Source organism: Haemorhous mexicanus, chromosome 16, assembly GCF_027477595.1.
Source record: "Haemorhous mexicanus isolate bHaeMex1 chromosome 16, bHaeMex1.pri, whole genome shotgun sequence".
NCBI lineage: Eukaryota > Metazoa > Chordata > Aves > Passeriformes > Fringillidae > Haemorhous > Haemorhous mexicanus.
In genome coordinates, this window is record NC_082356.1 from 16,419,898 (window position 1) to 16,443,426 (window position 23,529).

The 23,529-nt window shown below is 51.2% G+C and overlaps 1 pseudogene; it reads left to right on the plus strand.

The window, feature by feature from the left end:
• Positions 1-23,529, plus strand: part of LOC132334705 (zinc finger protein 850-like) — a 1,130,993-nt pseudogene that overhangs the window by 823,646 nt on the left and 283,818 nt on the right.

The following is a 23,529-nucleotide window of genomic DNA, read 5'->3' on the forward strand; positions in this document are numbered from 1 at the left end:
CCAGGCCATCCAGCACTGCTTGTTCGCCTTCTTCAAATAAAAGGTATAGAAATAAAATTTGCATTGACTACTGAAATTTTATGTATCAGTATGATCCTTGTCACATGCCTGCACTCCCAGTATGGTCCCAGCATAATCCCAGTTACTTTCAATTACTCCCCGTATGGTCCCAGTTGCCTCCAGCTACATCAAGCCAGTCAGTGCCACTATGATGCCGTTTGCTCCCAGCGTGCTCCCAGAGTGGGCCCAGTTTCTCCCAGTCACCCTCAGTCTAGGGATGATGTGCATGGTGTGTTCCCAGTCACTCTCAGACACTGCCAGTGTTAATCCAGTCACTCCCAGTATGATCCAGAGATGATCCTAGTGTTGTAAATGATCAAATCGGCAGCCAAATTTATAATAAATTTTAACAAGGATTTCTAAGATTGTTAACAAAAATAGAATTTTGAAAAACACCACATCTAAGGCAGTGTCAACCCCAGGTGTCGTCGCTGGGTGAACTGAGATCCGACCGACAAAGTGTCAGCGTCTCTCCAGTGGTTCACCCCGACTGCTTCATGCAGCTAGCTTATATACAGTTTATTCTGCCTCAAGGCAGAAATGACCGAATGTTCCTTTGTGTCCCTTCACATCTAGAGCTGGGGCTATACATGTGCAGAAATATACAAAAGTCAGTCCAGATGTCTGGATGGTTGTCTGAATTCTTTGGAAGAGCCTGCATTCACATGTAGCAGAGTGGCGCCGACCAATCTTCCCAGGTGCAGGTCCTCGTGAGTGCCTTAGACATTCCAGGGAAGTCAGCAATCATGGCCCGGGAAGGTTTCATTCATACGTTAATAGACTTGATATTATCTTAACGTTGTCCAGGAACTAATTGAATAGAAATAAGACTCTGCTCCCGCCAGGGTGGTCAAAGCCATAACTTGGATTTTACAGTATTTTATACACATATATAGCATGAATTATCTCTACCATATGCTATACTAGTGTGGTCCCAGTTGCTGCCAGTATGAACCAGTTGTGCCCCACATGGTTCCACTTGCTCCCTTTCACCCTGACTTTTGTTCCAGTCTCTCCCAGTCTTTCCCAGTGTATCCCAGTTCCTTCCAGCATATTCCCAGTCACTTCCAGCATGATTCCATTTCATCCCAGTAGAAGCCCAGTTGCTTCCAATGACCCCCAGTGTGTACCCAGTCACTCCCAGTTTCTCCCACTTGCTCCTGGCATGATCCCAGTTGCTCACAGCTACTCCTGGTCACACGGAGCATGATCCCACTTGCATCCAGTATATCCCATTTGCCTCCAACAAGGTCTCAATTGCACTCCACAGGCTCCTACTCAGTCCCAGGATGAACCCACTCTGATCTTGGTATGATCCCAGTATGATCTGATTAACCTCATTGTGATCACAGTCTCCCCTGGCCTGGGTCCAGCTGCTCCCAGGATGATCCCAGTATGATGTCAGTACAATCCCAGTCACTGCCCATATGATCCCAGTAGGATCCCAGTACAGCCCAATCCCTCCCGGTGATGCCACTCCTGGGATCACCCAGCCCTCCCGGAATTTGGCCCTCCTGGATGTCCTGAATAGAGCCCCAAGGGCTGGAAGTCCCCAGCCAGGGTCCCCAGCAAGCCCCAGTTTGGATGTGCAGCCCCCAGTTTCCCCAGTTTGCCTCTCCTTTTCCCCAGGTCGGGTTCCCCCTGCCCCCAGCGGGTGGGAACAGACGAGAGCCCTGCTCCAACCTGTCCCAGCTCCATCCCCAGTCCTCCCGCGGGCTGCGAGGGCTTTGGAACAGGGCACGGAGGGTGTCACTGCTCCTGGGGGAGGAGGAGGAGGAAAGAAGAAGGAAAGCCAGAAGGGATGAAAATAGGAGAAGGAGGTGGGCTTAGGGAGGATGTGGAGAAGGGATGGAAGAGGAGGAGCGGGCCGAAGAGGAAGAAGAGAGACCAACAAGGATCAGAGAAAGCAGAAAGAACCACAAGGTCAAGCACTTCCTGAATTCGCAGCCCCCACCCATGGGATCATCAAGCCCCCATCCCGCAGGTGACCGGGGAGGGGGAGCTTGGCCCAGGTATCCTGGGGGGTGCCTGGGTTGGATTGCTTTGGGGGGGATGCTTGGAAAATATAGAACTCCAAAGCTGAGTGGAAAACACTGGGGGATCCAGGAGGTGGCTGCCAGCAGAGGCAGCCTGGAGGAGCAGAGCTCTGGGTCCCCAGGAGCCCAAAGTGGGGACCCAGAGAGGGGGCAACAGCCTGGAGAGGGGCAGGGGGGACTCCTTGGATCCCCTGCACCCCAAAGCAGAGAATAAGGAGAGAAGGTACCCTAGGATCCCAAAACCCCCCCAGCATCCCTTAGTGGGGAAATGGAAAAGGGGGAACTTTTCGATTCTTGGGACTGGCAGTAGCCTGGGGAGGGCAGGGACCAAGTAGAAAGGGGTGTCACGATCCGTCCCTACGGGTGGGTTTCGTGATGGTTCGTAAGGGATTTCAGGGTGCAAAAACCAACACGGTACAAGGGGGTTTGCAATTATGATCAAAACAAATGCACCTTTATTGAATGACCACAGCAAAATGCGCTAGAGGGATTAAGAGAGAGAAAAAGATAGAGAAAGAGAGAGAGAGAGAGAAAGAGGAGAATATAGCTACCAAACGTAGAGACGAAGTCGTTGGGTCCAGTCCAGTCGAGGATCTGCCTGTTACACTGGGGAGATCTCAGAGATGCAGTCCATCTTGGCTCCAATTATTCACTTGTCAGTGGGGGGAAGGGGGATTATTTAGAAACTGAATGTATTGTAAAAAGAATGGTATTTGGAAAAGGGTACACACAGTCCATATCTCAGTGGGCAAGGGCCATTGTTTTCATGGTCCAATGCCCGCACCTGCAACATCCACCTTGCTTTGGTCAGTTCGCCTACCCCCATGCAGCTCCCCCGGGCTGGGGTCTTCAGTCTCAGTCTTTGGGGAGTGCCAGGGAGGCCTTTTCACATGGGGATTTCATGTCTCAGGTTTTTTCTCAGGTGGAGAGGCTTCTGTCATCTCAGTTTGTCTGTCACGGTGGTTGCCACCAAGCAAGAGGGGTCTTCTGTGGGGGACCAGCCAAAACTCAGGAGAAGTCAAGACAGGCCAAGACGTGGGACAGCTTCCGAGGCTATTGTTGCAAAAAAAGGGCACAGTGCCCCCTTCTTCTCATTGGGCTCAGTATAGCATGCAGAAAACACACCTGTGAAAACAATAACTTAGCAATGCACTCAGGCCTCAGAGCCTTGGTGTAACTTTCTCCTACAAATCCAAAGATTTTAGACAGGGGGGGTCTTCTCAGTGGTCTCTCAATGACAGCTGTGAGGCAAATTGAAGGATATTTCAGCCAGACTCTCACAAGGGGACCCCCAATACAAGCGTGACCCGCAGCAGCTGGGACAGGGGGCAACTCTTGAACACCAGAGGGCAGAGACCAGAGACAGGGAACGCCTGGGAGGTATTTTCAGGGCTGAATCTTGGTGTTTGGGAGGTTTTATGGAGCCCAGATGGCTGGTGACTTCTAGAGATGGACTTGGGCAGAGGGACCTTCAATCTCAGTGTACTCAGCCCTTGTTCTCCTCAAACCAGGATTTTCCATTCCCAGTTGTTGGTGGCATCGAGGAGAAGGCTGTGAAGAAGACAAAGATTCCTGGTTGTGGGATGTAGCTGGGGGTGTGTCATCAATTCCCATCTGTTAGAAGTGGGGCAGGTATCATCTGTTAATTGAGCAGTGTTCTTTATCTCTTCTACAACCAATCCTCCCTCTGGGAAAGATCTTCTCTTAATGGCCCATTGAATGTCAGGGCATGACTGATAAAAATTCCATCATCCCATTGTGAGATGCTCCATCCAGGGGGAGGAGCCAAGCTATCCTACCTGGATATAAGCTCAGTCTTGGCACACCACAGCCAGCTTTTTCCAACTAGATTCTCAAAGAAGCAGATTTCTTCTCCACAGACTTCCCAGAGAAACACGAGGCCAAACACCACCACCACTGGACCTTCAGAGGAAAACTCCACCCTTCTAGGGGATCCCAACTGTGGGAGGAGACCCTAGGGACAGTGGGGTGGAGATGCCTTGGGAGGGCACGCCCCTGTAGGTGTCTGTCAACTATGGCTCCCTCCCAAAGATCCAGAAAGTTCTGTGGTTCCCCCTTCCCCATTGGACTGTATGTTAGTGCCACCCTCTTCCCCTCATTTCATTTGTACATCCCCAATCACTTCAATCCTGCTCCTCCCCTTGTCCCCTATCCCATTGGTTCCTTGTACCCTAGCCCCTCCTATTCGCTACAGTGTTATAAACCCTGTTCCCGCCCAGCTTCTGGCTCTTTGCCACGTGCTTCCCTTCAGCTTGGTTGTGTCCCTGCTTCTCTCCTACCCACCCTGCCTGTGATCCTTCACTGCTCCTTCAATAAACCCAGTTGGAACCCTCAGCAGAGTGTGCAGAGTCCTCCTTCCTCATCTGGTTGGACCTGTTTAAGCTACCTGGGATTGTATACGCGTGAGGAGAATCGAGGAGACAGCTCTCCTGGGAGTTGGACCACCTGCCCAGGATTCCCTCAAGTAGGAGAAGCTGTGGAGGGCCTTCTCATCCTCTCCACACCAGCGACGACAATCCTACACCCAACAGAACCACATCTGTCACTGCAGGAGCTCTGAAGCCACGATTGAATAGGACTGCTACCAGCACCCTGACCCACAGGGTGGCACAACATATTCTGACGTGGTGAGTGGGGTTTTTTTGTACAACTGCATTTTTATTTTTAACATTTTTTCTAGTCAATAACTGTTCTTCCTTTTCCGTATTTTTTGCCTGGGAAACCCTTAAGTTCAAAATTATAATAATTTGGAGGGGGAAGGTTTGCATTTTCCATTTCAAGGGAGGCTCTTGCCTTCCTTAGCAGACACCTGTTGTTTCAAACCAAGACAATGCTCCAGGACAACAAGGCCAGTGAGGAGGAAGTCTGTGCCCCTTTCCCCCTCTCCCCTGCTCCATCTCCCAACCCAGCATGGCCCCCAGATGCTGGACAACCCCTCTGCCAACGCTGTCCTGATGGGGATGCATTGGGGGGATGTCCTTCCCCTTCCCTGTGGCACAGAGGGAAATCCCATTTTGTCCTTGTACTTCCTCCTCCAGAAAAGAAGCTGAGGATGGAGACCAGAGAGGACAAATCCCCAACACAGAACCTCATGGAAGAGGCCATTCTGAGCAGCTCTACTGTGCAGGAATCCATTGGGGAGGAAAAGCCCCAGAGGTCCCGCAGGAGGAGGGGCTCCAAACCCAGCCCAGGATGCTCTGAGGAGCAAAGACCCACCCCATGCCAGGAAGGTGGACAGAGACATAGCATCAGCCAGTGCTCAGAGGTGGTGGACCATGAACAGCTTCACGATGGGGAGAAGACCTGCAAGTGCTTGGAGTGTGGGAAGAGCTTCAGCCGGAGAAATCACCTGATGCGCCACCAGATGATCCACTCTGGGGAATGGCCCTACAAGTGTGGGGAGTGTGGGAAGGGCTTTAGCTGCAGCTCTGACCTCAGTGTCCACCAGAGGATCCACACCGGAGAACGGCCCTATGAGTGTCCTGAGTGTCAGAAGACATTTCGGATCAGCTCTCATCTCATCCTGCACCAGCGGATTCACACAGAGGAGAGGCCCTTCCGCTGCCCCGACTGTGGGAAGGGCTTTAAGCAAAACTCACACCTTGTCATCCACCAGCGCATCCATGCCAGGGAGAGGCCCTACGAGTGTTTTGAGTGTGGGAAGAGGTTTCAGACCAGCTCCCATCTCCTCCTGCATGAGCGGGTTCACACTGAGGAGAGGCCCTTCCGCTGCCCCGACTGTGGGAAAGGCTTCAAGCAAAACTCCCACCTCGTCACCCACCGGCGCATCCACACTGGGGAGAGGCCCTACGAGTGCTGCACGTGTGGAAAGAGCTTCACCCGGAGCTCTCATTTGACCGAACACCAACGGAGGCACCAGTAAGGGAAGCCCTGCAAATGCCCTGACTGCAGGAAGAGCTTTGTGCACTGCTCCAGTTTCATTCCCCATTGGAGGAGCCACATTGGGAAGAATCCTGGTGACCCATGTTCTTTGTCATCCATGCTGGGAAGACACATGTCCCTTTTCCTGCCCTCGTCAATGACATGATGTGGGTCCAAAATATGATGGTCTGGCCATGGCTGTGTCATTACATTCAGTTCCACCCCAGGTCATTGCCAGGTGCAGGAAAGGGACTCTCTCTCTCCCCAGAGGAGAAGGCTGTCCTTTCCAGGCAGGGAGGATGTGGCTGGGAAGAGACAGTCTGTGGTGTTGTAGTTTTCCCAGCAAATAGTTTTTTTATCCCTTCTGTTATCAGTGTTATTGCTGTTCTTGTTTGTTCCTTATCTGGTTGCTGTTCCCAGTAAATTGTTCTTATCTCAGCCCAGTATCTTTGTCTTTTGTGCTTTAAATGGGAGTCAAGAGGGCAGCGAGCAACAGCTCGGTTTTAGTGGGAACAGGAAATTGGGGAATCCCATTCCTAAACCCCAGCCCATGGAGACCGAGCATCCCAGCTGGTCCCAGCCCTGGTGGCCATGGCAATAGCCTTTGGAGTGAGCCCCTGGCAGGGGCTGTGGGAACCTCTTCCCTCTGGTGCCCAGAGACAGGACTGGAGGGAACGGCTGCAGCTGAGTCAGGGCAGCCTTAGGTTGGATCTCAGAAAAAAGGTTTTTCCCCAGATGTTGCTCGGGCACTGCCCAGGCTCCCCAGGGAAGGGTCCCAGCTGGAGGGCTTTTTGAGCTCCAGCAGCATTTGGACAGTGCTGCCAGGCCCAGGCTGGGATTGTTGGGGTGTCCTGTGCAGGGCCAGCAGTTGGACTCGAGGATCCTGATGGGTCCCAACTCAGCCAGGTCTGTGGGATCCCATTACCCTGGGAATGGTACTGCAAATGGCTGCCATGGCAATGGACTGGGGCTCCAAGCCTGAGCTGGTGTCCATGGCAACCACCCCTGCCATGGGGTCTCCATGAAGCTGCCAGGGGACTGACCATAACAACGGAGAGGCTGGTGATGGTTGCCATGGAAACTGACCATTGCAGTGGAGCCTGGTGATGGCTGCCTTCTAAGGAACCAAGTTGCCACAGGCAGTCAGAGGAGTTCCATGGGGACATTCCAAGAATCTCCAGGCTGTTCAAGAGCTGGAATGTCATACACAGAGACAGGGGCTCCATGGAGACTTCCCAGGGCTTTCTGGGGATGGTAAAGAGCCCTGTGGTCAGATGCAGTCACAGCCATTCCATGGTGACATCCCAGGGATCTTGGGCTGCAAAGGCGCTGATCTGTCACAGGCACTCACAGGAGCTCCATGGTGACATGCCAGGAGACCCCAGGCTGCCAAAGAGCTGGAATGTCCCAGACACTCCCAGGGGTTCCTGTCATGAGCAGAGTGGGAGCTTCAGGCAAAAGCTTTTGTTTCTTCACTGCAGAAACTCCTGCTGAGTCATGAGGTGAAGAAATGACACCCAGCAGCCACCCAGAACCCCAGTAACCTGCAGAACCCCTAGACTTCTAAAATTCATTCTAGTAAACAAGAGACTGGGAGTGGCTGGATCCAATCCCTGCCCCTGACTTTGTCAAACGTGTAAAAGATTGGACAGGTGGAAATGAACTTTAATGCAACTTGTCCCTCAGGATTAATGATGGAATACCAGACAGATTTCTAGAAATACAGCTCTGATTGATTCTGATTATGATTAGACAGAAAGATCTTGCTCAGAGTTCTTTCCTCCACAGCATAGGAGCTCTAACATTTAGAATATTCTGCTCTAGGAAGCAATTTTGAAGTCACCAGGGCCTTGCTGGAGTTGTTGTAGCCCATTGCAGGCAGAGCCCCCAGCTCCAGCAGGAACTGCCTTTCCTGTGCCATGAGCAGGGCAGGTCCTGCTGCAGGAAAAGCCCCAGGCCAGCCCCAATACAGGGAAGGCCTCGGGCACAAGTGCAGAGTGCCGTGCTGGGGGCTGTGCCAGGGAGAGCCTGAGGCACCAAAGGCACCTTGGCAGCAGCAGCTGCTTGCAGGGCATGGCCAGAAGCCACCCTTGGCAACCCAGCCCGGTGGCCACTGCAGAGCTGCTGCTTCAGGGCTCCTTTCTGCCTGGGCTCTGAAAAGCCACTTGTGCTCCAGGAGCCTGACTGGGAAGAAATTGGCCCCAGCACCTTGAGGACAAGATATCAATGGCAAAACTCTTCATGCCAGGAGAGACAAGGCAGGGGCAGAGGAAAGGGGAGAACAAGGCCCAGGGAACAGGGCTGCCATGGTGATGGCTGTGAGGTCACTGTCACTGCAGCAGCCTGGCTGCCCTCAGCAGACATTCTGGCCAGAAGCCTTGTGAGGTCATCCAGCACAGAAGAGAACCCACACAACAGGAATTCCATCCTTGGAAGGGGATGGGGTTTCCCTATGTCAGGTTGCACAAAGCTCCTGCTCTTGGAATATTCCTGGGATGGGGCATCCACTTCTGTGGAAAAACAGTTGCAGTTTTGTTCTACTCTCATCATTGTAAAATATTTCCTCCTTCTAACAAATGTAAATCCAGCCTAGTTCACTTTAGAGATATTGACCCTTCTTCTGCCACTGTAAGATTGGGGTGAAAATACCTCAGGTCACTATTTTTTCAGTTACACAGACCTTGGAGAGTACCCAAGAACTCCCCAAGATGGGATTTAGAGGCCTCATGACATAACCAGCAGGTAGAGACTGTGGGCTCTGGGCTCAGTGTGGTGGAGACTGAGGACAGCACAGGAGTAGCCTGGGAGGGGCTGAAGGGTGGTTTCAGAGAGGCTGGAGCTTTTCTTCATAGAGGATATAGGCATGAGAAGGAAATAATGGCAGCAAGGGCAGCTGGGGAGGCCCAGACTGGGCACCAGCAGAAAGGAATTTCCCTCCCAGGGCAGGGCTGTGGTGCAAGATGCTCCCCAGCAGAAGCCTGGAGCAGCCCAAGGCTTTGTGTGGCCAGGCGGAGGCAGGCAGGAGGCAGAGCTGTCAGCAGAGGAAGGGGCCAGCCAGGTGGGACAGAGGGGGATGACGACAGCCTGCAGGGACAGAGGTGTAGGTTTGCTCAGCATCAGAGACACCCTTCTCTTCGTTGTCTGTAGGAGTGGCGGGGGATAGGACGGTCAGGACGGATGGATACAAGAGATGTCTGAAGCCAGGTCGTGGAACTTGCGGTTCATTGCAACAGGCGTGGGTGCAGGGGCCCTGCTTGGAGCTGCCAGCTGCAGCTCGGAGCAGGCCTGAGAGAAGTAAAGAGAGTAGTAAAGAGAGAGAAGGCAGGATCATGGTAAAGAGGATGAGAGAGCGAGGTTCCCATTATAATACAATAAATCTTCTGTGTTGAATATTCTAATCCTCACTAACCAATCGAATACAAGATACAAATATTAAAATGTTTGCATACAGCCTATAAGAATAATTACCATACTCTGTTACATTTTAAACCCTAAAAACTACTCTTTGGGCCCCTTCTGCTAAACTAGCAGGGTCTGCTCTGACCCTTGCACCTGTCTGCAATCAGAGGGTATTGTTTCATCAAAAGAGGATTACCTTCAGCTGGCCACACCATTGTTTTCCAGTTGTTCAGTAATGAAGGTATCTCAAAGCTTGCTTTCATTTCAATCTCGCTTATAGTTTCTACATTCTCAGAATCTTTTGCCAGACAGTCATATTTATAAGGCTTTCCTGTTTCATCTTCCCCAACAGATGTCCCCACCTCTCATCACTGCCACCAGTGTTCCGCCCTACCTGCAACCTGGGGACACTTTCTCAGTGCTGTCCTTCAATCGGACCCATGAACCCTTTAAAAAAACTTCTGTGTTTTAATCTGACTTTTAGTTTTTGAGAAGGTTTTGAGCACACTCTTTGGGACTGATGAGTCAGATGCAAACAGCATAAAAAGCCCCAGAGGGTCATTCAAGTCCTTGTGCTGTGTCTGTGCTGCTGAGCTGGGTCAGGCTTCTGGCACAGAGGCAGCTCCTGGCAAGGGCAGCGCTGCAGAGAGACAGCTCTGGCCAGGAGCAGCTCCTGTGCACAGCCCAGCAGGGCTGGGGCACGACCAGGGCACCTCAGGGACACCAGCAGGGCACAGACAGAGCTCACAGGGGCTCAGCACTGCCAGGGGCTGTGGGATGTCCCCGAGGGGGCTGTGTCACAGCGGCACCTCTGTGGCTGTGTCATAGAGGCACAGAGCAGCTGTGATGTCATCAAGGGTCTGTGTGACAGCACAGAGTTTGTTGTGTGAGGTCACAGATTGGGCTATGACATCACAGAGTTTATTGTGTGAGGTCATTGAGCAGCAAGAGCATCATAGAGGGGTCTCTGTGACATCACAGAGCAAGCTGTGACATCATGGCATGGCTGTATGACTTCAGAGAGCAGGCTGGGAGATCAAAGTGTGTGCAGTGACATTACAGAGTAACAGTATGACATCACAGAGAGGGTTGTGTGACATCACTGAGGGGGTTGTGACATCACAGAGGTGGTTATGACATCATAGTGTTTGAGGACATACTGCAGACTCTACCATCATGGAGGGTGGCTCTGTGACATCAGAGAGTGGGTTGTGGCATCACTGCGTGTCTGAGTAAAATCACAGAACAGGCTGTGACATCACAGAACAGACAGTGACATCACAGGGTGACTTTGTGACATCACAAAGTATCCTCTGCATACATCACAGTGCAGCTGAATGACATCACAGAGTGATATCCCAGTGTAAAATAAAATGAAGCCACAGGGGCTAGCTTCTTAGCTGGATAGCTGGTCCCTCGTAGGGAAAGTGCCCCAGGCAAGCAGTCTCAAGGCCGGATACCTCAGCCCTCTGGAGGCTGGGGTGCCCTAGGCCAAACTGCAGCTCAGCCGTGGCCCCTAGCAAGCTTAGTGATTGTCAGCTCTTAGTGAAAATCAGCTCTTTTATGATTTCAGCTCTTAGCTTGCTCGTAGGGGCTGTGGCTGGCTGGGGCTTCTGGAAGGCAGACGAAAAGAGAGAGGAGAAGGCAGCCAAGAGTTCCACGATGGTTTATTCTGAGGGTCTCGCGAAGGGTCTTGAAGCTGCTCTTCCAAAGAAATGGGCCAAGACAGCCTCTTTTATAGGGTTAGGGAGGATTGAAAATTGACCAATTGTAAGGGTTAGGGAAACTAGCCTATGGGGTCACAGAGAGATAAGCAGGCCTGGAGGACCAGAGTGAGGACTCCTGGTTCAATTCCTATGACTCAGCAAATACCTATCTCTAAACATCCCTCCACGGAGCCATAGCCGGCCCTGCGCCTGCTACATCCCAGCATTGGCTCTGCGACAACACAAGGGGGATTTGTGGCCTCCCAGAGTGGGCTGTGAAATCACAGGAGGCTGTGTGACATCGAAGGTGGCTGTGTGACATGACAGGGGACTGTGTGATATCACGAGAGGACTTTGTGACATCCCAGTGTGGGCTGTGACATCGCAGGAGGCTGTGTGACATCACAGGGGCTGTGTGACATTAGAGGGGCTGTGTGAGGTCATTGGGGAGGTGACTCTGCCCTGGCCCCCATCACAGTTCCCCCCAGAGCAGTCCTACGCTGCTTATGGTCAGCAGGGTCTCCTGTCCCCCCGGGTCTCCCCGCCCCCTGCACCTCAGCCACCCCCAGAGGATGTTCCACAAGATTGATCCCAGAGCCTGACATGGGGACAGGGGGCCAAGGCCATAGGGGGTGGGACATGGGGACAGGGATTCCCCAGCAATGTCCCCGTGTCCCCCAAGGGTCAGAGCCTGGGCCAGGGTTCCTTCACCCTGTTACGAATGAGGGGCTGAGAGCGCTTAAAAAATCTCCAGCAAGGGATCTGCAAAAAACAGATTTAATATTAAGCAACAGCACCATAGAGTTCCTTGGCAAGAGTCACTCTGCTCCTGACTGGACACTTCAGGCACACCAAGGACAAAGCAACCACAAAACCCAAAAAAATCCAGGCAATGAAGCCAGAAATGAACCAAGAACTATCTGTGTTTGTGTGCCTGTGTGTGTTCTGAAAGGACAGTGAGGGCGAGGATAAAAGGAATATGGCCCCAAAAGGTAAACTGTGCTCAAACTTAACAGGACTTGACTGATACCTTAGACTTCAGCATTTAGCAAAAGAACAGCACTTAACAGTATTTAACCTTACTTATAACCAAGGACTTAATGATTTCACAGTGGAAGAACACTTCACAATATTCAATTTAGCTTATATTAAACTTCACAGCTTAGAACAATTCTTTGCAGCATTTAACTTAGCTTACAACTTGTGACTCACCCTTACTTACAGGCCTGACTGACTCAACTATCCAAGGCACTCAAACCCCTCAGAGAACAGCATTTCTGCCACATTTCCCTGAGCACAGGCACTCCTGTGTGCACACAGACACCAAGAGTCAGTGCAAGGCACCTGTTAGAAATTCCCCTGAGGGCAGGGAAAGGCCCCCTGAAGATGATTTGGCATCTCCCCAGCAGACAAAGGGCTGAGGCTGGAGGAGTAGGGGGGATCAGCCCAGGCTCTGTCGTTGTTTGGGGATCCCCCGAGTGCAGCAAACAGGAGAGTTCCCGGCTGGGAGAGGCCCCACTCAGAGGGAGGTGGCTGGCCCAGGAGAGCTCCAAGGGGCTCCTTTTGGAGCGCTGTTTGTAGGGCCCCAAGAGAGGGGCTTCAGTCACAGCAATGGTTCATCCTGGCCGCACTTGGCATCAGCAGCTTTCTTTGGCAGTGTGAGAACAGGGATGTTGTGCCACGGAGGGAACAGAAACAGCTCCCAGGGCTGCTCCTAAAGAAACCAGGAGCTGGTTGGGCAGCAGCAGTGCCTGAAGCAGATTGTGTTTGTGATGAGCTGCAGAGGAGCTGAGCCCAGGGGCTGTTGGCCAAGGCCCACGGAGCATTTCTCAGCTGGCAGGGCGGCCTGAGAAGGGGAGGCGGGAATGCACCAGCACAGGGCCCATGGAATGTAGGGACCATTGTGACACTGTGGGGCCTTGTGACACCAAGGGAGCATTGTGACACTGTGGGGACACATGGAATCATAGAGACCACTGCGAAATTGCTGGGCCTCGTGGAACCAAGGGGACTGTACTGATGCTGTGTGACTCCATGGAATGTAGGGATCACTGTGACACTGAGAGGCTCCATCAAACCAAGGGTCTGTTGTGATACTGTGGGGCTTCATGAAACAGTGGAGACCATTATGGCACTTAGGGGTGTCATGGAACCAATGGGCCATTGTGACACTGTGAGACTCCATGGAACTAAAGGTCCATTGTGACATTGCAAGGCCTCATGGAACCTAGGAACCATGGAAAGACCATAAAGACACTTCACAGCCCCATGGAACTAGGCAGGTGGGTTGACACTGAGGGGACTCATGCAATCATGGAGACCACTGTGACACTACGAGGCCCCAAGGAATAAGCAAAGCATTGTGACACTGTGGGCCACCATGGAACCAAGGAGACCATTGTGACACTGTGGGGCCTCGAGAAACCAAGAGGCCTTTGTGACACTGCAGGGCTGCATGGAACCAAGGGGCCATTGTGACACCTCAGGGCCGTCTGTCATCTGTGGTCCATTGTGACACTAAGGAACCAAGGGGGACCATTGTGACACTGCAGGGCTTCATGGAACCAATGCTCCAGGGTGACACAGAGAGGCTGCCTGTAATCAATGGCCCATTGTGACACTGTGGAGCCAAAGGAGACCACTGTGACACCACAAACCCCCATGGTCCAAATGGTCCATTGTGACATTGCAGGGCTCACAAACAGAGGAATCACGTTACATTGTGGGACCTGTGGAACCACTGAGACCATTGTGACACTGCAAGATGTCATGGAATCATTGGGAACATTATGACACTGCAGAATCTTAAGGAACCTGGGGGCCATTGTGACACTGTGGGATCCCATGGAACCAAGGCACTCTTGTGACACCTCAGGGCCCCATAAAACCAAGGGAACACGAAACAGGTCTGGCTGGTTTGGCCTCCTGTGGGCCACCTGACTGGTCCAGCTGACCTTGGCATGTTGAGGGTCTCTTCCCATCTGCTGCTAAAACACTGGGGCTCTGTGCTTTCCTTCCTATGGAAAAGAACTGTCCTTCTCCTCCAGGCACCCATGAACAGAACTGGGATTCCACCACCAAATTTCCTTATATCCAAGGATTGTTCCCATAGCAATAGTGCCAGGACAAGTCTTTCTGGCAGTGGTTTCACAAGGGTCACCTCTCATTTGTCCCCAAAATCCTGCAGAAGGCTCCGTGCTTTACTTCCTATGGAAAGGAACTGTCCTCCTTGGCCAGGTGCCCATGGCCAAATTTGAGTTCCCTCTCCAACATTGCCTGTTGTGACAGACTGGAGGAGATTGTCGTCTTGAAATATTTCACGTGTGTGGGGAGGAAGGGGCAGGTCCAGCCTTGCCCTGCCCTGTGACCCCAGCACTGCTCTGCCCCTGAACCCCAATCCCCCCAGAGCCTCCATCTCAGCCCAGCAGTGTCTGCCAGTCCCTGGCACACCCCAGGCAAGGCCTCACACCCACTTCTGGAGCCCCCAGCCCAGCTCCTGAGTGGCCAAACGACCCCAAGTCCCAGCCAGGGGAAGGGCCCCGGAAGACCAAGTGTGACCACAAGGCTGACCACAGGGCAAGCACATATCTTGACCCTACCTCCTCTTGGAATTTCCATCTGAACAACAATGGAATCCAGGGGTGGGTGCTCCTCTGTATCTTATTTGTCTTTCTCTCTTTCTGTGTCTTCTTCTATTTCTGTCTCCTTGCAAATTTCAACTAATACATTGAATAGGCTTCGAGTTACTGAAGTTGACTGGGCCAAGTTAATGCTTTGAGAAGTGTTTTTTGTTGATTGACTGTCATATTAAACCTTTTCCCAAAGTTTTTCTGATTTTCCAAAGTTGCCAGTAAAGGCTGTCTGGTTGTTTTGAGCTCCTGAGAATCTCTTGTTGTTATTTCTGCAGTACATCCAACTCAGAGGACACAAATAATTGAAATTCTTTATAAATGTCTTGTTGAGAGAATTGTCTGGGGGATGGGAGTCAGGGCTTCTCTGTCCTGCTTGGCACAGCCCAGGCAGGTCTTTCACAACCACATTCCACTCTCCATTTCCCACCTGGAGCTGCTAGTGTCTCTGAGTTCTGCTTGCCCAGCCCCAGGGATGCTCTCCTTGTCTGCCCATTCCGCCACAGTCTCTGGGCAGGGATGGCCTCAGTGGGGGCTGCTGACATCCTCTGCAACTTGGAGGCTGCAGCTGAATTTTCCTTCTCCAAAGGCTGGAAGTGTATTCATTCTGAATTGATCATATTTAAAATGAGAGTGAGAAAACATTTTTAGGCCCTGCTTAGGTTTTTCTTTCTATTAATACATGGATATGTGCAATCTCCAACTGACACTGAATCCAAGTATCTCCTCATGCCGTTTGAATATGAAAATCAAGACCCTGCATGGCTGACAATCATTCAGACTCTGTCCCAAACCTCTCCCTTCAATCTCCCCCATCCAAACCCTGGCACCCAGAGCAGCCTTTGTGCAAATCTGAGCTCCCTCCACCCAGGCTGGACCTGTATGTTTCAGCTCCTTGGCTCCAACTCCCACCTGCTTACCCTGCAGAAGGAGCTGCCTGAGACACAGAGGGATGTTCATTTATTGTCAGCCAACAAAGCCTAGGGAAGGAACAGCTCCATCAAATGCAAAAGTATTCTTCTCCCTGGCTCTGCCCCGCCCCTGATCCCACAGCCTGTCCTGTTTCCTTCATCCCTCCAGTGCCAGGGACTTTCTGGGACAAGGCAGCTCTGCTCTGGCTTTGGAGAGAGGTCCAAGTGCAGCCACTGGAGTGGGAACCACAACTCATCAGGTTTGTGTCTTTTGAGGGACCAGGAACTGCTGAGACTCAGAGGCACAGAAAAGTTTATCTTGTTGGCCAACATAAGAAATGTGAAAATGATAAAATTTAATAGACATCAAAACCCTACCCATAGCTCCTTTGACATCCCAGCAGCATCTGACATGTCCACCATCCCCATGGGATTGCCATTCAAGAGGGATTTAGACAAAGGCATAAGACAAGTTGATTTAAACGATAAAAATGCACCTAAGATGCTGAGGAAGGAGATATTTAAATTCTGAAAGCTCAAAGCATGAAGCAATTCAAGAGAGATGCATTGGAATGACCAGTGAACTGCTGCAGGAGAAAATCTGGGAGCAACGGGAAGGACATGGACACAGTTGTTGTAAATGAAGTGATGTCCTTGGACATGGCCATTTAACCAGGGGAGCTGAAAACACCTGAAGGAAGAAGGGAATGAAATATTACACTGAATGTTGGTGGCAAAGGTAGAGGGGAAGATCAATATTTCCTCTTCTGCCATCAGTAGAAGAAAACAGTAGATCCAGGAAATTTCTGTTCCTGGTGGGAAAACTTTGCCGTTTCTTCAAAGTACTCAAGTGGCCCAGATAATAAAGATTTGGTTTTAGATGATGAAACTAAGAGGTATTAAAAGCTGTGCCCCTTTGCAGGCAGACATCACTTGTGTGCCCGTGAAAAAGCAGTTCTCCTTGTAGGGCCCCAGAACCCTCAGGCGCCAGGCTGAGACTGGATCTCTCGGAGAGGAGCTGAGTGAGAGCAGAGCATCTTGCAAGCTGATGTGTCTGCTGGAATTCCATCCCCTCCATTTTCCACAACAGCCCTGAATTTCCCTCCTCCAGCCTTGGTCTCCAGCACAGCCATGGAGTCTCTTGGGGCTCTGGACTGTTCCTGCAGCCCCCAAGGGTAGCTGAGATCTGCCTTTGGCACACTCAGCCCTGCCCAGTGCAGGCCATGCTCAGCAATTGTTTGTGTGTGCCTGGCCTTGCTGTCAGCCCTGGCAGCAGCTGTGGTGCCCCTTTGTGGCCCTGTGCTGGCCCAGCCATGGTGGCACAGCTCCTGTGCAGGCCTAGCCCAGGCCAGGAGCTTTGATGCTGGGAATGGGCCCTGTGCTGTGGTGGCCACAGCAGCCTTGGGGCTCTGTGCCCCATGGCCTCCCTGCTGGGCAGCCTCTGCCAGCTCCTGCAGAGCCCGTGGCACCTGTGGGCCTGCACAGACAGCCCTGCCCTGGGCTCCACTGTCGGAATCAACGGGAGTATCGTTTACCTTTCAAGATACTTACAGTGGGACCCGACCAATGTGAGGGCCCTGATCGCCAGGATGGTAGAGAGAACTCCAAAAATCCACCCTGCGAGGCAAAACATCCCCTATAGAGGCTTGGAGCGGGGGCCTCATAGATATGTCACTTAAAGCCATCATGATCCCCCCTTGAAAGGGTGTGGCTGCGGCCTCAAAAACACCCTAAAATGGGGAGGAAAAAACACTCTTGAAGTGATGGGATCCCCCCCCAAAAAAACCCTAAAGAGAGAAAACCTCCACTTCAATGGGGCCTGGAGACCCTTAAAGGGCCTCGAGGAGGGACAAGATCCCATCCTCTGCCTGGGCCTCTCTGAGCCGAGGGAACTCTCCTGTTTGCTGCCCTCAGGGCAGCCCTGAGTCTGTCTAAACATGGGAACTTCGCTGTGTTGAGCCCAGATCCAGAGTCCTGACTCCTGCACAGGGGCAGGGAAATCCCCTCGCTCGCTGCTGTGCATTATCCCCGCTGAGGCTCAGACACTGGCAGGGCACATTTCCCTGCCTGCAGGATTCCTGCCTGACCCAAGCGCTGCACTAATGGCTCCAACATTGCTTTCCCACAAAACCAGGACAAGGCAAACAAGCTCATGGTATTTTAGAGTGTCTAAAACTCGCTAAGTCATTGATCTGAGAGGTGAGATGCATTTGGAATTCATGGCATGGAGAAGTAATGCAACATAGAAAAGGGGAGCATAGAAATAAATAGAGGAAAACATCTCAGATTGTTCCTTTCCATTTTCATGTCACTTCTGGAAGGCTGTTTCACTTTTCCAGGAATCTTCTCCACAGTGCTGTCTGCCCTTTTCAAGAACCTTTCCTGGAGAACGAGCTGCAGCTTCTCTCACAAGATGTGTCCCCAACTGCAGCTTCTCTTGGCTTTCCACACCATGAGTGCAGCAGGACTTCTGCAGCAAAGCAAGACAAATGTTTGGATTACTTGACAACTTGTCCTTTCTTTTCCTTGTGGCCTGGGGAGTTGTGCCATGGCTGAGGTTTTCATTGTGCCCGTTCTAACCGAAGAAAACAGGAGGTTTTGTTGGGGACTTGCTGGGGAATGCAAGCCTGACTGAACGCAGAGAAAGAATCTCCAGGACTCTCTGGGAGCTCCCTGGGCTGGGCTCATGTTCTTTCAAGACTCAAAACATCCCTCTGGATGTCCAGAAAGGCCAGAAACCTTGCCGGGGGTCTCAGAAACCCTGGCGCAGAGCCCAGAACACCTGTGGGCTTGATTATGACCCGTGGACCAAATTACCAGCCTTGTATGGAGACCAGCAAGCCACAGCAGTTTAAGTAGCATAATAGTGAAATTATCACAGGGTGAAAAAATAGGTTTTGGGGGTTTTTGGAGTTGGGGTTTTGGGGGCAAGATGGAGGGATCTGGGCATGCCCAGCCTTTCTCCTTCTTCTTTTTTGCCTCCATTTTCTGCTCTGATGTTGACACTTTTAGATTGGTTTAGAGTAGAAGCTCACTGTCTAATATAGGTGATAGGTATTGAAAAGTAATTGTAAACATTGTATATGTAGTTTTTAGTATAAAGAGATAACACCACCTTGGGGGCAGGCAGTGTGCCTGGAACTGTCCTGCTGGATGGACCTCAGCAGGGCAGGAGAAACATTTTTATAGATAAGACGCAATAAAGAACCTTGAGTCCGAGAACTGAAGAACTCCGACTCATTCTTCAAGTACTGGAAAATAGACTTTTCACACATCTCGGGGTCTCGGCGACCTGGACCCTCGAGACCATGGGACCCCTGGGTGCCACAAAGTGCCTTGGATCCTTCCGCCCTGCAGTGTCACAATGGTGCCTTGGTCCCCCAAGGCCCTGCAGTGTTGCAGTATATCCTTGGTTTCAGGAGCTCTCACAGTGCAATGATGCTCTCCTTGGTTCCACAGTGTCACAATGGCCTCTTGGTCCTAAGGGGCACCCCATGATCAAAATTGTTTCCTTCATTCAACAAGTACCTGCACTGTCCCAATGGCCTCTTGGTTATACAAAGTGCCCCCATGTCACAGTGGTCTTTGTTGTTCCACGAGGCCCCAGAGAGTAACACTTGCCTCTTGGTTCTGTGCAGTGGCACTTGGTCTTGTTAAACCTCACCTGGCTGGATTTGGCCCCTGGATCCAGCCTGTCCAGGTGCCTGTGCAGAGCCCTCCTACCCTCCAGCAGATCCTACTCGCACCCAGTTTGGTGTCATCTGCAAATTTGATGATGGTGGACTCAATCCTCTCATCCCAGATCATCAATGCAAACATTGATATCCATGCTGGCTGGCTCTGATCCCTCGGCCATCCTGCAGGTGCCCTGTGATGGCACTCAAGGTGATCTGTTCCATCACCCTGCCAGGCACCGAGGTCAGGCTGACAGGCCTGGACTTCCTCAGCTCCTTCCTCCAGCTCCTCTTGGGGATGGGGTCACATTGGCACCTCCAGTCCCCTGGGACCTTCCCACTGAGCCAGGACTGATGATAAATGATGGAGCGCAGCTTGGGGAGCTCATCCACCAGCTCCCTCATGCTCCTAGGTTGGATCCCATACACCCGTGAGCATTGGAGTGGCTCTGCAGGTCACCAAGTCCTTCCTCCTGGATCACAGGGGGCTGTTCTGTTCCCTGTGCCCATCTACTAGCTCAGGAGAACACTTGTCCTGAGGACAAGCTGTCTTCTTGTTAAAAATTAAGACAAACAAGGTGTAAAGTAGGTTTGCCTTTTCTTTATCTTTAGTTACTTTAGTTCTCTGCATAGGAGCTGAGCTTGGGACCCCTTTATTTTAGTTATATTCTCCACTGCATCCAATAAAGAATAGAGATTCTCCTTCTCCCTTCTCTTGCTAGAAATTTTTTTCTAAAAAATGTTTGGATTTTTTTTTTTTCAGAAGTCGCAGGCTAAGTTCCAATTGAGCTTTCATCTCTCTCATTTTCTTTCTGCATAGCCTAATGACATCCTTAAACACTTCATGAGTTGCCAGGCCTTTTTTCCTCTGAGTCCCCACAAAAGAGTTGCATGGGCAGCCAGGACAGTAATTTTCCTCACCCAGCCCATCTTTTGGCCCACTGGGATAGGCCGCTCCTTCCTCCTTAAGATTACTTTCTTGAAATGGGTTCATCCTTCCTGGACCTCTTCCATTTGAAGGGCTGTTTCCCTTAAAAAAAAAAAAAAATCAGTACCTGATTTTGGTACTCCCCAAATCGGAATCCCAGCTAGGCCAAAGTCTGCCCTTCCTAATTCCAGTGTAGAAGATTTGTTAGAGCCCTCCAGCACAGCCACACTGCCACCCAGCTTGGTGTCGCCTGGGAACTGACTGAGGCTGCCCTCTATCCCCTTGTCCAGATCAGAGATTTAAAGAGATTTAAATGACCAGGCCCCAATCCTGAGCTCTGGGGACAGCCCTGGATGTGATTCCATTCCTCAACTGCTCTGACTGCCAGGACTTGGATGAAGGAAATGGTTGGGTGGGGGTAGGGACAAAGTCTGATTGATTGTCAGTCATGAAGGGTCTTGATTTTCATATCAATTCAGGCTGCATTCAGAGGTGCTGGGGGTCAATATCAATTGGACATTGCTGATCTCAATCTATGGACAGGGAAAGACAACTGAATAGGACACAACAATTCTCTCTTCATTGTTTTCAATACAGTAGATTCACATTGAATACACTTGTGAAATCTGTGTGATTAACCACAGAAAGCTTGAAAACTTGAATTATTCCCAAGGGCTTGTCTTGTTTGAGTGCTTTGAACAAATGTTAATGAGCTTTTTTCACTGCATTTCTGAACTGAAGAGCCCAAGGAAGAGGAGGCCTGTGGAGTAGTAAAATTCATCAGCAACCTCCAAGTGGCTGAGGATTCATCCCCATCAGAGCAGCAATGAACAGAAATGGGCACAACTTTGTGGCTGCCCCAGCTTTGGGATGGGCCCTGGGCCTGGAGCAGGAGCAGCTCTTGAGAGCCCCAAGGCCGAGGCTCTTGAACCACCCTGGGCAGATGGGATGGCTGGAGGGGCTGCAGAGCTCCCAGCACCTCAGCCAGAGGGGAGCAGGGCACCCAGGGAGCCTCCTTTTGCCTTGGCCAAGCACCTTCCGCATGGCTGGGGCTGAGTCCCTTGGGAGCTACAGCTGCTGCTGTGCCCTTGCCAGGGGCTGAGGCCGTGGGGCCAATGCCCAGAGCAGCCTGCCCTGAGCAGAGCTGTGGGGCCAGAGCAGGCTGGGCTGGGGAGGAGGCTGCTCTGTGCCCTGGATGGCACGGACAGAGCAGGGACAGACGCCCAGGACATTTGTCACTGCCAGTCTCTGTCCCTAGCCCTTGGCAGCCCTGGGCAGCTGCTGAGGCCAGCTTTGCCCTGGGCTGAGTTTTGCTGTGGCCCAGCTCCATACTCCTGCCAGGCACAGGGCCTGTTCCTGGCCATGGCCAGCCCTGGCTGGCCTCTCTCCTGGCCCAGAGGCTGTCAGAGCCCAGGGCAGGGCTGTCTGTGCAGGCCCACAGGTGCCACGGGCTCTGCAAGAGCTGGCAGAGGCTGCCCAGCAGGGAGGCCATGGGGCACAGAGCCCCAAGGCTGCTGTGGCCACCACAGCACAGGGGCCATTCCCAGCTTCAATGCTCCTGGCCTGGGCTAGGCCTGCACAGGAGCTGTGCCACCATGGCTGGGCCAGCACAGGGCCACAAAGGGGCACCACAGCTGCTGCCAGGGCTGACAGCAAGGCCAGGCACACACAAACAATTGCTGAGCATGGCCTGCACTGGGCAGGGCTGAGTGTGCCAAAGGCAGAGCTCAGCTACCCTTGGGGGCTGCAGGAACAGTCCAGAGCCCCAAGAGCCTCCATGGCTGTGCTGGAGACCAAGGCTGGAGGAGGGAAATGCAGGGCTACTGTGGAATAGGAGGGGATGGAATTCCAGCAGACACATCAGCTTGCAAGATGCCAGTCTCAGCCTGGCGCCTGAGGGTTCTGGGGCCCTACAAGGAGAACTGTCTGTTCATGGGCACACAAGTGATGTCTGCCTGCAAAGGGGCACAGCTTTTAATACCTCTTAGTTTCATCATCTAAAACCAAATCTTTATTATCTGGGCCACTTGAGTACTTTGAAGAAACGGCAAAGTTTTCCCACCAGGAACAGAAATTTCCTGGATCTACTGTTTTCTTCTGCTGATGGCAGGAGAAGAAATCTTAATCTTCCCCTCTACCTTTGCCACCAACATTCAGTGTAATATTTCATTCCCTTCTTCCTTCAGGTGTTTTCAGCTCCCCTGGTTAAATGGCCATGTCCAAGGACATCTCTTCATTTACAACAGCTGCGTCCATGTCCTTCCCGTTGCTCCCAGATTTTCTCCTGCAGCAGTTCACTGGTCATTCCAATGCATCTCTCTTGAATTGCTTCATGCTTTGAGCTTTCAGAAGTTGAAATGTTTTCTTCCTCAGCATCTTAGGTGTATTTTTATCTTTTATACCACCCCGTCTTATGCCTTTGTCTAAAATCCCTCCTGAATGGCAATCCCATGGGGATGGTGGACATGTCAGATGCTGCTGGGATGTCAAAGTGTTAGCGTTCAGGAACACATAATCATGAGAAATGATTATATGCAGGTGCTTTTATTGATGAGCTCTGGGTGTCAGGGGTACAAACCCAGATCTTACTCCGACATAAGTTTGGGATGAACATGTTTTTATAGTCTACTCTTATATAACTTTCATGTTGATTAATAAACTTACATTGTTTTATAGTATACATAGATTTCAGCCAAGCATAGCCACCTTAGATTACGCACATACAGTTTCTCGTTGTTCTTCTTATGATTATACAATAATTATTTTAATTACTAAACAATCATCACATCTAGTAATTATACTACTTACACAGGTAAAACACAAGGCTTAACATTTCAGAGTTTTATCTCAACATTTTTCCAAGGCCCTACTATCATTATCCCCCCTTTGAAAGCATTTTCACTTCACTATAGGTGTAGATGTTTTCACTTGATGCAGTCCTTTACTTCTCAATTTATGCTTGATGTTCTTCAAATCCAGGGTTGATGTAAAAGTTGTCGTGGATGCTATCACGGGCTGGAGAGCCAGAAGATAGTGGGCGTGGATCTTGTGTCAGTGCCTTTATTATTTTCTGATTCCAGGACATTTTCTTCTGTATTTCTCTCCTTAAGATGCTGTAAACTAACCAAATTACTAAGAATACAATTAGTAAGATTATCACACTCTCAATGATAGATTTAATCCATGAACTCACATTCCACCCTAACCCTTTAAAGATTTTTCCTAACCAGCTTGTAGTCAAATCCTTTTGCTCTTCTTGTGCTTTATGCTCTGTTTGTTTTAA